At 41.6% G+C, this 16,413-nt stretch overlaps 16 non-coding genes across 16 annotated transcripts; all 16 read left to right on the top strand.

The window, feature by feature from the left end:
• Positions 1-167: 167 nt before the first annotated feature.
• trnas-cga (transfer RNA serine (anticodon CGA)) lies at positions 168-249 on the top strand. The gene has a single exon. It is a non-coding gene; the product is annotated as a tRNA-Ser (tRNA).
• A 938-nt stretch (positions 250-1,187) lies between these two features.
• Positions 1,188-1,269, top strand: trnas-uga (transfer RNA serine (anticodon UGA)). Its single transcript has one exon. It is a non-coding gene; the product is annotated as a tRNA-Ser (tRNA).
• Positions 1,270-2,348: 1,079 nt separating this feature from the next.
• trnas-cga (transfer RNA serine (anticodon CGA)) lies at positions 2,349-2,431 on the top strand. The gene has a single exon. It is a non-coding gene; the product is annotated as a tRNA-Ser (tRNA).
• Positions 2,432-3,376: 945 nt separating this feature from the next.
• trnas-uga (transfer RNA serine (anticodon UGA)) lies at positions 3,377-3,458 on the top strand. The gene has a single exon. It is a non-coding gene; the product is annotated as a tRNA-Ser (tRNA).
• A 1,133-nt stretch (positions 3,459-4,591) lies between these two features.
• On the top strand, positions 4,592-4,673 carry trnas-cga (transfer RNA serine (anticodon CGA)). Its single transcript has one exon. It is a non-coding gene; the product is annotated as a tRNA-Ser (tRNA).
• An 899-nt stretch (positions 4,674-5,572) lies between these two features.
• trnas-uga (transfer RNA serine (anticodon UGA)) lies at positions 5,573-5,654 on the top strand. The gene has a single exon. It is a non-coding gene; the product is annotated as a tRNA-Ser (tRNA).
• A 691-nt stretch (positions 5,655-6,345) lies between these two features.
• Positions 6,346-6,427, top strand: trnas-cga (transfer RNA serine (anticodon CGA)). Its single transcript has one exon. It is a non-coding gene; the product is annotated as a tRNA-Ser (tRNA).
• Positions 6,428-7,365: 938 nt separating this feature from the next.
• Positions 7,366-7,447, top strand: trnas-uga (transfer RNA serine (anticodon UGA)). The gene has a single exon. It is a non-coding gene; the product is annotated as a tRNA-Ser (tRNA).
• Positions 7,448-8,124: 677 nt separating this feature from the next.
• Positions 8,125-8,206, top strand: trnas-cga (transfer RNA serine (anticodon CGA)). The gene has a single exon. It is a non-coding gene; the product is annotated as a tRNA-Ser (tRNA).
• Positions 8,207-9,523: 1,317 nt separating this feature from the next.
• Positions 9,524-9,605, top strand: trnas-uga (transfer RNA serine (anticodon UGA)). Its single transcript has one exon. It is a non-coding gene; the product is annotated as a tRNA-Ser (tRNA).
• A 1,079-nt stretch (positions 9,606-10,684) lies between these two features.
• trnas-cga (transfer RNA serine (anticodon CGA)) lies at positions 10,685-10,767 on the top strand. Its single transcript has one exon. It is a non-coding gene; the product is annotated as a tRNA-Ser (tRNA).
• Positions 10,768-11,712: 945 nt separating this feature from the next.
• trnas-uga (transfer RNA serine (anticodon UGA)) lies at positions 11,713-11,794 on the top strand. The gene has a single exon. It is a non-coding gene; the product is annotated as a tRNA-Ser (tRNA).
• A 916-nt stretch (positions 11,795-12,710) lies between these two features.
• Positions 12,711-12,792, top strand: trnas-uga (transfer RNA serine (anticodon UGA)). The gene has a single exon. It is a non-coding gene; the product is annotated as a tRNA-Ser (tRNA).
• Positions 12,793-13,885: 1,093 nt separating this feature from the next.
• trnas-uga (transfer RNA serine (anticodon UGA)) lies at positions 13,886-13,967 on the top strand. The gene has a single exon. It is a non-coding gene; the product is annotated as a tRNA-Ser (tRNA).
• A 941-nt stretch (positions 13,968-14,908) lies between these two features.
• trnas-uga (transfer RNA serine (anticodon UGA)) lies at positions 14,909-14,990 on the top strand. The gene has a single exon. It is a non-coding gene; the product is annotated as a tRNA-Ser (tRNA).
• Positions 14,991-16,123: 1,133 nt separating this feature from the next.
• Positions 16,124-16,205, top strand: trnas-cga (transfer RNA serine (anticodon CGA)). The gene has a single exon. It is a non-coding gene; the product is annotated as a tRNA-Ser (tRNA).
• The last annotated feature ends 208 nt before the right edge of the window (positions 16,206-16,413 follow it).

Here is a 16,413-nt window from a genome sequence, read left to right as displayed (position 1 = left end):
GATATGGATAATGCTTGGACATGTCCTTTGATTCAAGTGCTCAGAATGTATCTTCCATGACAAACATTTAAAGTAGGCTCTTCAATAGCGATAATATGGTCATTTTAGAGGTAAAATGGACAGAACGAGATAGCGGGCTGGTTAAGGCAGAGTAGCCAACGGGAGAAGCTGTGATGGCCGAGAGGTTAAGGCGTTGGATTCGAAATCCAATGGGGTCTCCCCGCGCAGGTTCGAACCCTGCTCACAGCGCTTTGACAAACAAGTCTTTATTTGCAACATGTCATTTGGGAGTTGATATGGATAATGTCCTTAATCCGTGGACTTGTCCTTTGATTCAGGTGCTCAGAATATATCTTCCAAGACAAAAAGGAGTTCAAATAGGCTCTTCAGAACAGATCCTGTTGGTTGTGAGATAGTCGAGCTGTTAAGGACTGCAAGATAACAGAGTAAGTTTTGATGGCAGAGTGGACTTGAAATCCAATGTTGTCTTCCTGCGCAGGGTTGAAATGTGCTATGACAAACCAGTATTTTGAACATATGACTTGATAGGAATCTAAGACATGGACTTGTCCAGTGATTCAAGTGCTCGGAATACTTTTTGTCTTTGTCTTTGTGTGAGCTAATTGAGAAAGTTGTGATGGCCGAGTGGTTAATACGTGATTTGGCGCAATAAGATCAATATGTCGTGCCATCAAGTTTACCATTTTACACCAATGATGTCTGTTTCCAAATCCCCAATCCCTTTACTTGTTCCAACAGCTGCAATGGCCGATTCTTTAGACGTTGGACCTGAATTTCACTGGGGTCTCCCCACCCATGTTCTTACCTTGCTCGAAGCGTATAGCCCACTTCTGCTTTCTCCTCATCACTTTCCTTAGATTCCTACTGCTGCGATGGCCAAGTGGTTTAAGCTTTGCAAATGAACTCCAGTGTTGTCTCCCTGTACAGTTTTTAAAACTGCTTGCATCGCATTGACAAACCAGTCTTTATTTGTAAAATAGCATTGGTGACTTGATATTGATGAAGTGCTTAATGCATAGACTTGTCCTTTGATTCAAGTGCTCAGAATATGTATTCCTTGAATAACAGTTCAAATAGGCTCTTCAGTAGACAGTCTCGTCTTTACAGAAGTAAAATTGACAGAATGAGATAAACGACTGGTTAAGGCCTGGTAGTTAATATAGCAAGCTGTGATGGCCGAGTGGTTAAGGCGTTGGACTTGAAATCCAATGGGGTCTCCCCGCGCAGGTTCGAACCCTGCTCACAGCGCTATGACAAACCATTTCTTTTTTTACATATCCTTGGTGACTTGATATTGATGAAGTGCTTAATGCATGGACTTGTCCTTTGATTCAAGTGCTCAGATTATATCTGCCTTGACAAACAGTTCAAATAGGCTCTTCAGTACAGATACTGTTGTTTGTGTTAGATTTGCGATGGAAATTCTGAGAGCCAAGTGGTTAAATCCTCAGACTTGAAACCCAATTGCGTCTCCCTGCTCTTTTTAAAATCTTATTCTCAGTGAATAGTCCACTTGTACTTTCTCTGCACATAGTTTTTTGACTTGCACATTAAACTTCCAACCTTCACAGCTTTGGAAAGGACCGAGGTTACTAGATCAATATGTCGTGCCATCAAGTTGACCATTTTGCACCAATGATGTCTGTTTCCAAATCCCCAATCCCTTTACTTGTTCCAACAGCTGCAATGGCCGAGTTCTTTAGACATTGGACCTGAATTTCAATGGGGTCTCCCCACCCATGTTCTTACCTTGCTCGAAGCGTATAGCCCACTTCTGCTTTCTCCTCATCACTTTCCTTAGATTCCTACTGCTGCGATGGCCAAGTGTTTTAAGCATTGGAATCAAAATCCAATATGTTCTCCCTGTACAGTTTTTACAGGGTGATGATAAAGTAGACCTTTAGTAATTGGATCTGTCTCCTCTGAATTTAAATTGTCCTTACTTTATGGGCTCGTCTAACGATTGAAGTGCTCAGAAAATAGCTCATTTTACTTGAAAAATCTTTCAACTAGGCATTTGGATACTTTTGTCCTTGTGTGAGCTAACTCAGCAAGCTGTGATTGCAGACTGGTTAAATCGTTGACCTCGAAATCCATTGGGTTCGCCCAGTGCAGTTTTGAACAATCCAGTCTTTATTTGTTACTGATCATTGGGGACTTGATATGGATAATGCTTGGACATGTCCTTTGATTCAAGTGCTCAGAATGTATCTTCCATGACAAACATTTAAAGTAGGCTCTTCAATAGCGATAATATGGTCATTTTAGAGGTAAAATGGACAGAACGAGATAGCGGGCTGGTTAAGGCAGTGTAGCCAACAGGAGAAGCTGTGATGGCCGAGAGGTTAAGGCGTTGGATTCGAAATCCAATGGGGTCTCCCCCGCGCAGGTTCGAACCCTGCTCACAGCGCTTTGACAAACAAGTCTTTATTTGCAACATGTCATTTGGGAGTTGATATGGATAATGTCCTTAATCCGTGGACTTGTCCTTTGATTCAGGTGCTCAGAATATATCTTCCAAGACAAAAAGGAGTTCAAATAGGCTCTTCAGAACAGATCCTGTTGGTTGTGAGATAGTCGAGCTGTTAAGGACTGCAAGATAACAGAGTAAGTTTTGATGGCAGAGTGGACTTGAAATCCAATGTTGTCTTCCTGCGCAGGGTTGAAATCTGCTCGCTTGCTATGACAAACCAGTATTTTGAACATATCCTTGGTGACTTGATATAGATAATCTCTTTAAGACATGGACTTGTCCAGTGATTCAAGTGCTCAGAATATTTTTGTCTTTGTGTGAGCTAATTGAGAAAGTTGTGAGTGGTTAATACGTGATTTGGCGTAATAAGATCAATATGTCGGGCCATCAAGTTTACCATTTTATACCAATGATGTCTGTTTCCAAATCCCAATCCCTTTACTTGTTCCAACAGCTGCAATGGCCGATTCTTTAGACGTTGGACCTGAATTTCACTGGGGTCTCCCCACCCATGTTCTTACCTTGCTCGAAGCGTATAGCCCACTTCTGCTTTCTCCTCATCACTTTCCTTAGATTCCTACTGCTGCGATGGCCAAGTGGTTTAAGCTTTGCAAATGAACTCCAGTGTTGTCTCCCTGTACAGTTTTTAAAACTGCTTGCATCGCATTGACAAACCAGTCTTTATTTGTAAAATAGCATTGGTGACTTGATATTGATGAAGTGCTTAATGCATAGACTTGTCCTTTGATTCAACTGCTCAGAATATGTATTCCTTGAATAACAGTTCAAATAGGCTCTTCAGTAGACAGTCTCGTCTTTACAGAAGTAAAATTGACAGAATGAGATAAACGACTGGTTAAGGCCTGGTAGTTAACATAGCAAGCTGTGATGGCCGAGTGGTTAAGGCGTTGGACTTGAAATCCAATGGGGTCTCCCCGCGCAGGTTCGAACCCTGCTCACAGCGCAAGTCTTTATTTGCAACATGTCATTTGGGAGTTGATATGGATAACGTCCTTAATCCTTTGATTCAGGTGCTCAGAATATATCTTCCAAGACAAAAAGGAGTTCAAATAGGCTCTTCAGAACAGATCCTGTTGGTTGTGAGATAGTCGAGCTGTTAAGGACTGGAAGATAACAGAGTAAGCTTTGATGGCAGAGTGGACTTGAAATCCAATGTTGTCTTCCTGCGCAGGGTTGAAATCTGCTATGACAAACCAGTATTTTGAACATATGACTTGATAGGAATCTAAGACATGGACATGTCCAGTGATTCAAGTGCTCGGAATACTTTTTGTCTTTGTCTTTGTGTGAGCTAATTGAGAAAGTTGTGATGGCCGAGTGGTTAATACGTGATTTGGCGCAATAAGATCAATATGTCGTGCCATCAAGTTTACCATTTTACACCAATGATGTCTGTTTCCAAATCCCCAATCCCTTTACTTGTTCCAACAGCTGCAATGGCCGATTCTTTAGACGTTGGACCTGAATTTCACTGGGGTCTCCCCACCCATGTTCTTACCTTGCTCGAAGCGTATAGCCCACTTCTGCTTTCTCCTCATCACTTTCCTTAGATTCCTACTGCTGCGATGGCCAAGTGGTTTAAGCATTGGAATCAAAATCCAATATGTTCTCCCTGTACAGTTTTTACAGGGTGATGATAAAGTAGACCTTTAGTAATTGGATCTGTCTCCTCTGAATTTAAATTGTCCTTACTTTATGGGCTCGTCTAACGATTGAAGTGCTCAGAAAATAGCTCATTTTACTTGAAAAATATTTCAACTAGGCATTTGGATACTTTTGTCCTTGTGTGAGCTAACTCAGCAAGCTGTGATTGCAGACTGGTTAAATCGTTGACCTCGAAATCCATTGGGTTCGCCCAGTGCAGTTTTGAACAATCCAGTCTTTATTTGTTACTGATCATTGGGGACTTGATATGGATAATGCTTGGACATGTCCTTTGATTCAAGTGCTCAGAATTTATCTTCCATGACAAACATTTAAAGTAGGCTCTTCAATAGCGATAATCTGGTCATTTTAGAGGTAAAATGGATAGAACGAGATAGCGGGCTGGTTAAGGCAGTGTAGCCAACAGGAGAAGCTGTGATGGCCGAGAGGTTAAGGCGTTGGATTCGAAATCCAATGGGGTCTCCCCGCGCAGGTTCGAACCCTGCTCACAGCGCAAGTCTTTACTTGCAACATGTCATTTGGGAGTTGATATGGATAATGTCCTTAATCCTTTGATTCAGGTGCTCAGAATATATCTTCCAAGACAAAAAGGAGTTCAAATAGGCTCTTCAGAACAGATCCTGTTGGTTGTGAGATAGTCGAGCTGTTAGAGTAGGTTTTGATGGCAGAGTGGACTTGAAATCCAATGTTGTCTTCCTGCGCAGGGTTGAAATCTGCTATGACAAACCAGTATTTTGAACATATGACTTGATAGGAATCTAAGACATGGACTTGTCCAGTGATTCAAGTGCTCGGAATACTTTTTGTCTTTGTCTTTGTGTGAGCTAATTGAGAAAGTTGTGATGGCCGAGTGGTTAATACGTGATTTGGCGCAATAAGATCAATATGTCGTGCCATCAAGTTTACCATTTTACACCAATGATGTCTGTTTCCAAATCCCCAATCCCTTTACTTGTTCCAACAGCTGCAATGGCCGATTCTTTAGACGTTGGACCTGAATTTCACTGGGGTCTCCCCACCCATGTTCTTACCTTGCTCGAAGCGTATAGCCCACTTCTGCTTTCTCCTCATCACTTTCCTTAGATTCCTACTGCTGCGATGGCCAAGTGGTTTAAGCTTTGCAAATGAACTTCAGTGTTGTCTCCCTGTACAGTTTTTAAAACTGCTTGCATCGCATTGACAAACCAGTCTTTATTTGTAAAATAGCATTGGTGACTTGATATTGATGAAGTGCTTAATGCATAGACTTGTCCTTTGATTCAAGTGCTCAGAATATGTATTCCTTGAATAACAGTTCAAATAGGCTCTTCAGTAGACAGTCTAGTCTTTACAGAAGTAAAATTGACAGAATGAGATAAACGACTGGTTAAGGCCTGGTAGTTAATATAGCAAGCTGTGATGGCCGAGTGGTTAAGGCGTTGGACTTGAAATCCAATGGGGTCTCCCCGCGCAGGTTCGAACCCTGCTCACAGCGCTATGACAAACCATTTCTTTTTTTACATATCCTTTTTTACATATCCTTGGTGACTTGATATTGATGAAGTGCTTAATGCATAGACTTGTCCTTTGATTCAAGTGCTCAGATTATATCTGCCTTGACAAACAGTTCAAATAGGCTCTTCAGTACAGATGCTGTTGTTTGTGTTAGATTTGCGATGGAAATTCTGAGAGCCAAGTGGTTAAGTCCTCAGACTTGAAACCCAATTGCGTCTCCCTGCTCTTTTTAAAATCTTATTCTCAGTGAATAGTCCACTTGTACTTTCTCTGCACATAGTTTTTTGACTTGCACATTAAACTTCCAACCTTGACAGCTTTGGAAAGGACCGAGGTTACTAAAAATCTTTCAACTAGGCATTTGGATACTTTTGTCCTTGTGTGAGCTAACTCAGCAAGCTGTGATTGCAGACTGGTTAAATCGTTGACCTCAAAATCCATTGGGTTCGCCCAGTGCAGTTTTGAACAATCCAGTCTTTATTTGTTACTGATCATTGGGGACTTGATATGGATAATGCTTGGACATGTCCTTTGATTCAAGTGCTCAGAATGTATCTTCCATGACAAACATTTAAAGTAGGCTCTTCAATAGCGATAATATGGTCATTTTAGAGGTAAAATGGACAGAACGAGATAGCGGGCTGGTTAAGGCAGAGTAGCCAACAGGAGAAGCTGTGATGGCCGAGAGGTTAAGGCGTTGGATTCGAAATCCAATGGGGTCTCCCCGCGCAGGTTCGAACCCTGCTCACAGCGCTTTGACAAACAAGTCTTTATTTGCAACATGTCATTTGGGAGTTGATATGGATAATGTCCTTAATCCGTGGACTTGTCCTTTGATTCAGGTGCTCAGAATATATCTTCCAAGACAAAAAGGAGTTCAAATCGGTTCTTCAGAACAGATCCTGTTGGTTGTGAGATAGTCGAGCTGTTAAGGACTGCAAGATAACAGAGTAAGTTTTGATGGCAGAGTGGACTTGAAATCCAATGTTGTCTTCCTGCGCAGGGTTGAAATCTGCTATGACAAACCAGTATTTTGAACATATGACTTGATAGGAATCTAAGACATGGACTTGTCCAGTGATTCAAGTGCTCGGGATACTTTTTGTCTTTGTCTTTGTGTGAGCTAATTGAGAAAGTTGTGATGGCCAAGTGGTTAATACGTGATTTGGCGCAATAAGATCAATATGTCGTGCCATCAAGTTTACCATTTTACACCAATGATGTCTGTTTCCAAATCCCCAATCCCTTTACTTGTTCCAACAGCTGCAATGGCCGATTCTTTAGACGTTGGACCTGAATTTCACTGGGGTCTCCCCACCCATGTTCTTACCTTGCTCGAAGCGTATAGCCCACTTCTGCTTTCTCCTCATCACTTTCCTTAGATTCCTACTGCTGCGATGGCCAAGTGGTTTAAGCTTTGCAAATGAACTCCAGTGTTGTCAGCCTGTACAGTTTTTAAAACTGCTTGCATCGCATTGACAAACCAGTCTTTAATTGTAAAATAGCATTGGTGACTTGATATTGATGAAGTGCTTAATGCATAGACTTGTCCTTTGATTCAAGTGCTCAGAATATGTATTCCTTGAATAACAGTTCAAATAGGCTCTTCAGTAGACAGTCTCGTCTTTACAGAAGTAAAATTGACAGAATGAGATAAACGACTGGTTAAGGCCTGGTAGTTAACATAGCAAGCTGTGATGGCCGAGTGGTTAAGGCGTTGGACTTGAAATCCAATGGGGTCTCCCCGCGCAGGTTCGAACCCTGCTCACAGCACTATGACAAACCATTTCTTTTTTTACATATCCTTGGTGACTTGATATTGATGAAGTGCTTAATGCATGGACTTGTCCTTTGATTCAAGTGCTCAGATTATATCTGCCTTGACAAACAGTTCAAATAGGCTCTTCAGTACAGATGCTGTTGTTTGTGTTAGATTTGCGATGGAAATTCTGAGAGCCAAGTGGTTAAGTCCTCAGACTTGAAACCCAATTGCGTCTCCCTGCTCTTTTTAAAATCTTATTCTCAGTGAATAGTCCACTTGTACTTTCTCTGCACATAGTTTTTTGACTTGCACATTAAACTTCCAACCTTCACAGCTTTGGAAAGGACCGAGGTTACTAAAAATATTTCAACTAGGCATTTGGATACTTTTGTCCTTGTGTGAGCTAACTCAGCAAGCTGTGATTGCAGACTGGTTAAATCGTTGACCTCAAAATCCATTGGGTTCGCCCAGTGCAGTTTTGAACAATCCAGTCTTTATTTGTTACTGATCATTGGGGACTTGATATGGATAATGCTTGGACATGTCCTTTGATTCAAGTGCTCAGAATGTATCTTCCATGACAAACATTTAAAGTAGGCTCTTCAATAGCGATAATATGGTCATTTTAGAGGTAAAATGGACAGAACGAGATAGCGGGCTGGTTAAGGCAGAGTAGCCAACAGGAGAAGCTGTGATGGCCGAGAGGTTAAGGCGTTGGATTCGAAATCCAATGGGGTCTCCCCGCGCAGGTTCGAACCCTGCTCACAGCGCTTTGACAAACAAGTCTTTATTTGCAACATGTCATTTGGGAGTTGATATGGATAATGTCCTTAATCCGTGGACTTGTCCTTTGATTCAGGTGTTCAGAATATATCTTCCAAGACAAAAAGGAGTTCAAATAGGCTCTTCAGAACAGATCCTGTTGGTTGTGAGATAGTCGAGCTGTTAAGGACTGCAAGATAACAGAGTAAGTTTTGATGGCAGAGTGGACTTGAAATCCAATGTTGTCTTCCTGCGCAGGGTTGAAATGTGCTATGACAAACTAGTATTTTGAACATATGACTTGATAGGAATCTAAGACATGGACTTGTCCAGTGATTCAAGTGTCAATGGGGTCTCCCCGCGCAGGTTCGAACCCTGCTCACAGCGCTTTGACAAACAAGTCTTTATTTGCAACATGTCATTTGGGAGTTGATATGGATAATGTCCTTAATCCGTGGACTTGTCCTTTGATTCAGGTGCTCAGAATATATCTTCCAAGACAAAAAGGAGTTCAAATAGGCTCTTCAGAACAGATCCTGTTGGTTGTGAGATAGTCGAGCTGTTAAGGACTGCAAGATAACAGAGTAAGTTTTGATGGCAGAGTGGACTTGAAATCCAATGTTGTCTTCCTGCGCAGGGTTGAAATGTGCTATGACAAACCAGTATTTTGAACATATGACTTGATAGGAATCTAAGACATGGACTTGTCCAGTGATTCAAGTGCTCGGAATACTTTTTGTCTTTGTCTTTGTGCGAGCTAATTGAGAAAGTTGTGATGGCCGAGTGGTTAATACGTGATTTGGCGCAATAAGATCAATATGTCGTGCCATCAAGTTTACCATTTTACACCAATGATGTCTGTTTCCAAATCCCCAATCCCTTTACTTGTTCCAACAGCTGCAATGGCCGATTCTTTAGACGTTGGACCTGAATTTCACTGGGGTCTCCCCACCCATGTTCTTACCTTGCTCGAAGCGTATAGCCCACTTCTGCTTTCTCCTCATCACTTTCCTTAGATTCCTACTGCTGCGATGGCCAAGTGGTTTAAGCTTTGCAAATGAACTCCAGTGTTGTCAGCCTGTACAGTTTTTAAAACTGCTTGCATCGCATTGACAAACCAGTCTTTAATTGTAAAATAGCATTGGTGACTTGATATTGATGAAGTGCTTAATGCATAGACTTGTCCTTTGATTCAAGTGCTCAGAATATGTATTCCTTGAATAACAGTTCAAATAGGCTCTTCAGTAGACAGTCTCGTCTTTACAGAAGTAAAATTGACAGAATGAGATAAACGACTGGTTAAGGCCTGGTAGTTAATATAGCAAGCTGTGATGGCCGAGTGGTTAAGGCGTTGGACTTGAAATCCAATGGGGTCTCCCCGCGCAGGTTCGAACCCTGCTCACAGCGCTATGACAAACCATTTATTTTTTTACATATCCTTGGTGACTTGATATTGATGAAGTGCTTAATGCATAGACTTGTCCTTTGATTCAAGTGCTCAGATTATATCTGCCTTGACAAACAGTTCAAATAGGCTCTTCAGTACAGATACTGTTGTTTGTGTTAGATTTGCGATGGAAATTCTGAGAGCCAAGTGGTTAAATCCTCAGACTTGAAACCCAATTGCGTCTCCCTGCTCTTTTTAAAATCTTATTCTCAGTGAATAGTCCACTTGTACTTTCTCTGCACATAGTTTTTTGACTTGCACATTAAACTTCCAACCTTCACAGCTTTGGAAAGGACCGAGGTTACTAGATCAATATGTCGTGCCATCAAGTTGACCATTTTGCACCAATGATGTCTGTTTCCAAATCCCCAATCCCTTTACTTGTTCCAACAGCTGCAATGGCCGAGTTCTTTAGACATTGGACCTGAATTTCAATGGGGTCTCCCCACCCATGTTCTTACCTTGCTCGAAGCGTATAGCCCACTTCTGCTTTCTCCTCATCACTTTCCTTAGATTCCTACTGCTGCGATGGCCAAGTGGTTTAAGCATTGGAATCAAAATCCAATATGTTCTCCCTGTACAGTTTTTACAGGGTGATGATAAAGTAGACCTTTAGTAATTGGATCTGTCTCCTCTGAATTTAAATTGTCCTTACTTTATGGGCTCGTCTAACGATTGAAGTGCTCAGAAAATAGCTCATTTTACTTGAAAAATCTTTCAACTAGGCATTTGGATACTTTTGTCCTTGTGTGAGCTAACTCAGCAAGCTGTGATTGCAGACTGGTTAAATCGTTGACCTCGAAATCCATTGGGTTCGCCCAGTGCAGTTTTGAACAATCCAGTCTTTATTTGTTACTGATCATTGGGGACTTGATATGGATAATGCTTGGACATGTCCTTTGATTCAAGTGCTCAGAATGTATCTTCCATGACAAACATTTAAAGTAGGCTCTTCAATAGCGATAATATGGTCATTTTAGAGGTAAAATGGACAGAACGAGATAGCGGGCTGGTTAAGGCAGCGTAGCCAACAGGAGAAGCTGTGATGGCCGAGAGGTTAAGGCGTTGGATTCGAAATCCAATGGGGTCTCCCCCGCGCAGGTTCGAACCCTGCTCACAGCGCTTTGACAAACAAGTCTTTATTTGCAACATGTCATTTGGGAGTTGATATGGATAATGTCCTTAATCCGTGGACTTGTCCTTTGATTCAGGTGCTCAGAATATATCTTCCAAGACAAAAAGGAGTTCAAATAGGCTCTTCAGAACAGATCCTGTTGGTTGTGAGATAGTCGAGCTGTTAAGGACTGCAAGATAACAGAGTAAGTTTTGATGGCAGAGTGGACTTGAAATCCAATGTTGTCTTCCTGCGCAGGGTTGAAATCTGCTCGCTTGCTATGACAAACCAGTATTTTGAACATATCCTTGGTGACTTGATATAGATAATCTCTTTAAGACATGGACTTGTCCAGTGATTCAAGTGCTCAGAATATTTTTGTCTTTGTGTGAGCTAATTGAGAAAGTTGTGAGTGGTTAATACGTGATTTGGCGTAATAAGATCAATATGTCGGGCCATCAAGTTTACCATTTTATACCAATGATGTCTGTTTCCAAATCCCAATCCCTTTACTTGTTCCAACAGCTGCAATGGCCGATTCTTTAGACGTTGGACCTGAATTTCACTGGGGTCTCCCCACCCATGTTCTTACCTTGCTCGAAGCGTATAGCCCACTTCTGCTTTCTCCTCATCACTTTCCTTAGATTCCTACTGCTGCGATGGCCAAGTGGTTTAAGCTTTGCAAATGAACTCCAGTGTTGTCTCCCTGTACAGTTTTTAAAACTGCTTGCATCGCATTGACAAACCAGTCTTTATTTGTAAAATAGCATTGGTGACTTGATATTGATGAAGTGCTTAATGCATAGACTTGTCCTTTGATTCAACTGCTCAGAATATGTATTCCTTGAATAACAGTTCAAATAGGCTCTTCAGTAGACAGTCTCGTCTTTACAGAAGTAAAATTGACAGAATGAGATAAACGACTGGTTAAGGCCTGGTAGTTAACATAGCAAGCTGTGATGGCCGAGTGGTTAAGGCGTTGGACTTGAAATCCAATGGGGTCTCCCCGCGCAGGTTCGAACCCTGCTCACAGCGCAAGTCTTTATTTGCAACATGTCATTTGGGAGTTGATATGGATAACGTCCTTAATCCTTTGATTCAGGTGCTCAGAATATATCTTCCAAGACAAAAAGGAGTTCAAATAGGCTCTTCAGAACAGATCCTGTTGGTTGTGAGATAGTCGAGCTGTTAAGGACTGGAAGATAACAGAGTAAGCTTTGATGGCAGAGTGGACTTGAAATCCAATGTTGTCTTCCTGCGCAGGGTTGAAATCTGCTATGACAAACCAGTATTTTGAACATATGACTTGATAGGAATCTAAGACATGGACATGTCCAGTGATTCAAGTGCTCGGAATACTTTTTGTCTTTGTCTTTGTGTGAGCTAATTGAGAAAGTTGTGATGGCCGAGTGGTTAATACGTGATTTGGCGCAATAAGATCAATATGTCGTGCCATCAAGTTTACCATTTTACACCAATGATGTCTGTTTCCAAATCCCCAATCCCTTTACTTGTTCCAACAGCTGCAATGGCCGATTCTTTAGACGTTGGACCTGAATTTCACTGGGGTCTCCCCACCCATGTTCTTACCTTGCTCGAAGCGTATAGCCCACTTCTGCTTTCTCCTCATCACTTTCCTTAGATTCCTACTGCTGCGATGGCCAAGTGGTTTAAGCTTTGCAAATGAACTCCAGTGTTGTCTCCCTGTACAGTTTTTAAAACTGCTTGCATCGCATTGACAAACCAGTCTTTATTTGTAAAATAGCATTGGTGACTTGATATTGATGAAGTGCTTAATGCATAGACTTGTCCTTTGATTCAAGTGCTCAGAATATGTATTCCTTGAATAACAGTTCAAATAGGCTCTTCAGTAGACAGTCTAGTCTTTACAGAAGTAAAATTGACAGAATGAGATAAACGACTGGTTAAGGCCTGGTAGTTAATATAGCAAGCTGTGATGGCCGAGTGGTTAAGGCGTTGGACTTGAAATCCAATGGGGTCTCCCCGCGCAGGTTCGAACCCTGCTCACAGCGCTATGACAAACCATTTCTTTTTTTACATATCCTTTTTTACATATCCTTGGTGACTTGATATTGATGAAGTGCTTAATGCATAGACTTGTCCTTTGATTCAAGTGCTCAGATTATATCTGCCTTGACAAACAGTTCAAATAGGCTCTTCAGTACAGATACTGTTGTTTGTGTTAGATTTGCGATGGAAATTCTGAGAGCCAAGTGGTTAAATCCTCAGACTTGAAACCCAATTGCGTCTCCCTGCTCTTTTTAAAATCTTATTCTCAGTGAATAGTCCACTTGTACTTTCTCTGCACATAGTTTTTTGACTTGCACATTAAACTTCCAACCTTCACAGCTTTGGAAAGGACCGAGGTTACTAGATCAATATGTCGTGCCATCAAGTTGACCATTTTGCACCAATGATGTCTGTTTCCAAATCCCCAATCCCTTTACTTGTTCCAACAGCTGCAATGGCCGAGTTCTTTAGACATTGGACCTGAATTTCAATGGGGTCTCCCCACCCATGTTCTTACCTTGCTCGAAGCGTATAGCCCACTTCTGCTTTCTCCTCATCACTTTCCTTAGATTCCTACTGCTGCGATGGCCAAGTGGTTTAAGCATTGGAATCAAAATCCAATATGTTCTCCCTGTACAGTTTTTACAGGGTGATGATAAAGTAGACCTTTAGTAATTGGATCTGTCTCCTCTGAATTTAAATTGTCCTTACTTTATGGGCTCGTCTAACGATTGAAGTGCTCAGAAAATAGCTCATTTTACTTGAAAAATCTTTCAACTAGGCATTTGGATACTTTTGTCCTTGTGTGAGCTAACTCAGCAAGCTGTGATTGCAGACTGGTTAAATCGTTGACCTCGAAATCCATTGGGTTCGCCCAGTGCAGTTTTGAACAATCCAGTCTTTATTTGTTACTGATCATTGGGGACTTGATATGGATAATGCTTGGACATGTCCTTTGATTCAAGTGCTCAGAATGTATCTTCCATGACAAACATTTAAAGTATGCTCTTCAATAGCGATAATATGGTCATTTTAGAGGTAAAATGGACAGAACGAGATAGCGGGCTGGTTAAGGCAGTGTAGCCAACAGGAGAAGCTGTGATGGCCGAGAGGTTAAGGCGTTGGATTTGAAATCCAATGGGGTCTCCCCGCGCAGGTTCGAACCCTGCTCACAGCGCTTTGACAAACAAGTCTTTATTTGCAACATGTCATTTGGGAGTTGATATGGATAATGTCCTTAATCCGTGGACTTGTCCTTTGATTCAGGTGCTCAGAATATATCTTCCAAGACAAAAAGGAGTTCAAATAGGCTCTTCAGAACAGATTGGTTGTGAGATAGTCGAGCTGTTAAGGACTGCAAGATAACAGAGTAAGTTCTGATGGCAAAGTGGACTTGAAATCCAATGTTGTCTTCCTGCGCAGGGTTGAAATCTGCTCGCAGTGCTATGACAAACCAGTATTTTGAACATATCCTTGGTGACTTGATATAGATAATCTCTTTAAGACATGGACTTGTCCAGTGATTCAAGTGCTCAGAATATTTTTGTCTTTGTGTGAGCTAATTGAGAAAGTTGTGAGTGGTTAATAAGTGATTTGGCGTAATAAGATCAATATGTCGGGCCATCAAGTTTACCATTTTATACCAATGATGTCTGTTTCCAAATCCCAATCCCTTTACTTGTTCCAACAGCTGCAATGGCCGATTCTTTAGACGTTGGACCTGAATTTCACTGGGGTCTCCCCACCCATGTTCTTACCTTGCTCGAAGCGTATAGCCCACTTCTGCTTTCTCCTCATCACTTTCCTTAGATTCCTACTGCTGCGATGGCCAAGTGGTTTAAGCTTTGCAAATGAACTCCAGTGTTGTCTCCCTGTACAGTTTTTAAAACTGCTTGCATCGCATTGACAAACCAGTCTTTATTTGTAAAATAGCATTGGTGACTTGATATTGATGAAGTGCTTAATGCATAGACTTGTCCTTTGATTCAACTGCTCAGAATATGTATTCCTTGAATAACAGTTCAAATAGGCTCTTCAGTAGACAGTCTCGTCTTTACAGAAGTAAAATTGACAGAATGAGATAAACGACTGGTTAAGGCCTGGTAGTTAACATAGCAAGCTGTGATGGCCGAGTGGTTAAGGCGTTGGACTTGAAATCCAATGGGGTCTCCCCGCGCAGGTTCGAACCCTGCTCACAGCGCAAGTCTTTATTTGCAACATGTCATTTGGGAGTTGATATGGATAACGTCCTTAATCCTTTGATTCAGGTGCTCAGAATATATCTTCCAAGACAAAAAGGAGTTCAAATAGGCTCTTCAGAACAGATCCTGTTGGTTGTGAGATAGTCGAGCTGTTAAGGACTGGAAGATAACAGAGTAAGCTTTGATGGCAGAGTGGACTTGAAATCCAATGTTGTCTTCCTGCGCAGGGTTGAAATCTGCTATGACAAACCAGTATTTTGAACATATGACTTGATAGGAATCTAAGACATGGACATGTCCAGTGATTCAAGTGCTCGGAATACTTTTTGTCTTTGTCTTTGTGTGAGCTAATTGAGAAAGTTGTGATGGCCGAGTGGTTAATACGTGATTTGGCGCAATAAGATCAATATGTCGTGCCATCAAGTTTACCATTTTACACCAATGATGTCTGTTTCCAAATCCCCAATCCCTTTACTTGTTCCAACAGCTGCAATGGCCGATTCTTTAGACGTTGGACCTGAATTTCACTGGGGTCTCCCCACCCATGTTCTTACCTTGCTCGAAGCGTATAGCCCACTTCTGCTTTCTCCTCATCACTTTCCTTAGATTCCTACTGCTGCGATGGCCAAGTGGTTTAAGCATTGGAATCAAAATCCAATATGTTCTCCCTGTACAGTTTTTACAGGGTGATGATAAAGTAGACCTTTAGTAATTGGATCTGTCTCCTCTGAATTTAAATTGTCCTTACTTTATGGGCTCGTCTAACGATTGAAGTGCTCAGAAAATAGCTCATTTTACTTGAAAAATATTTCAACTAGGCATTTGGATACTTTTGTCCTTGTGTGAGCTAACTCAGCAAGCTGTGATTGCAGACTGGTTAAATCGTTGACCTCGAAATCCATTGGGTTCGCCCAGTGCAGTTTTGAACAATCCAGTCTTTATTTGTTACTGATCATTGGGGACTTGATATGGATAATGCTTGGACATGTCCTTTGATTCAAGTGCTCAGAATTTATCTTCCATGACAAACATTTAAAGTAGGCTCTTCAATAGCGATAACATGGTCATTTTAGAGGTAAAATGGATAGAACGAGATAGCGGGCTGGTTAAGGCAGTGTAGCCAACAGGAGAAGCTGTGATGGCCGAGAGGTTAAGGCGTTGGATTCGAAATCCAATGGGGTCTCCCCGCGCAGGTTCGAACCCTGCTCACAGCGCAAGTCTTTACTTGCAACATGTCATTTGGGAGTTGATATGGATAATGTCCTTAATCCTTTGATTCAGGTGCTCAGAATATATCTTCCAAGACAAAAAGGAGTTCAAATAGGCTCTTCAGAACAGATCCTGTTGGTTGTGAGATAGTCGAGCTGTTAAGGACTGGAAGATAACAGAGTAGGTTTTGATGGCAGAGTGGACTTGAAATCC

This window comes from Oncorhynchus clarkii, chromosome 20, assembly GCF_045791955.1.
Source record: "Oncorhynchus clarkii lewisi isolate Uvic-CL-2024 chromosome 20, UVic_Ocla_1.0, whole genome shotgun sequence".
NCBI classification, from domain to species: Eukaryota; Metazoa; Chordata; class Actinopteri; order Salmoniformes; family Salmonidae; genus Oncorhynchus; species Oncorhynchus clarkii.
This window is presented reverse-complemented; position numbering and strand designations above follow the sequence as displayed.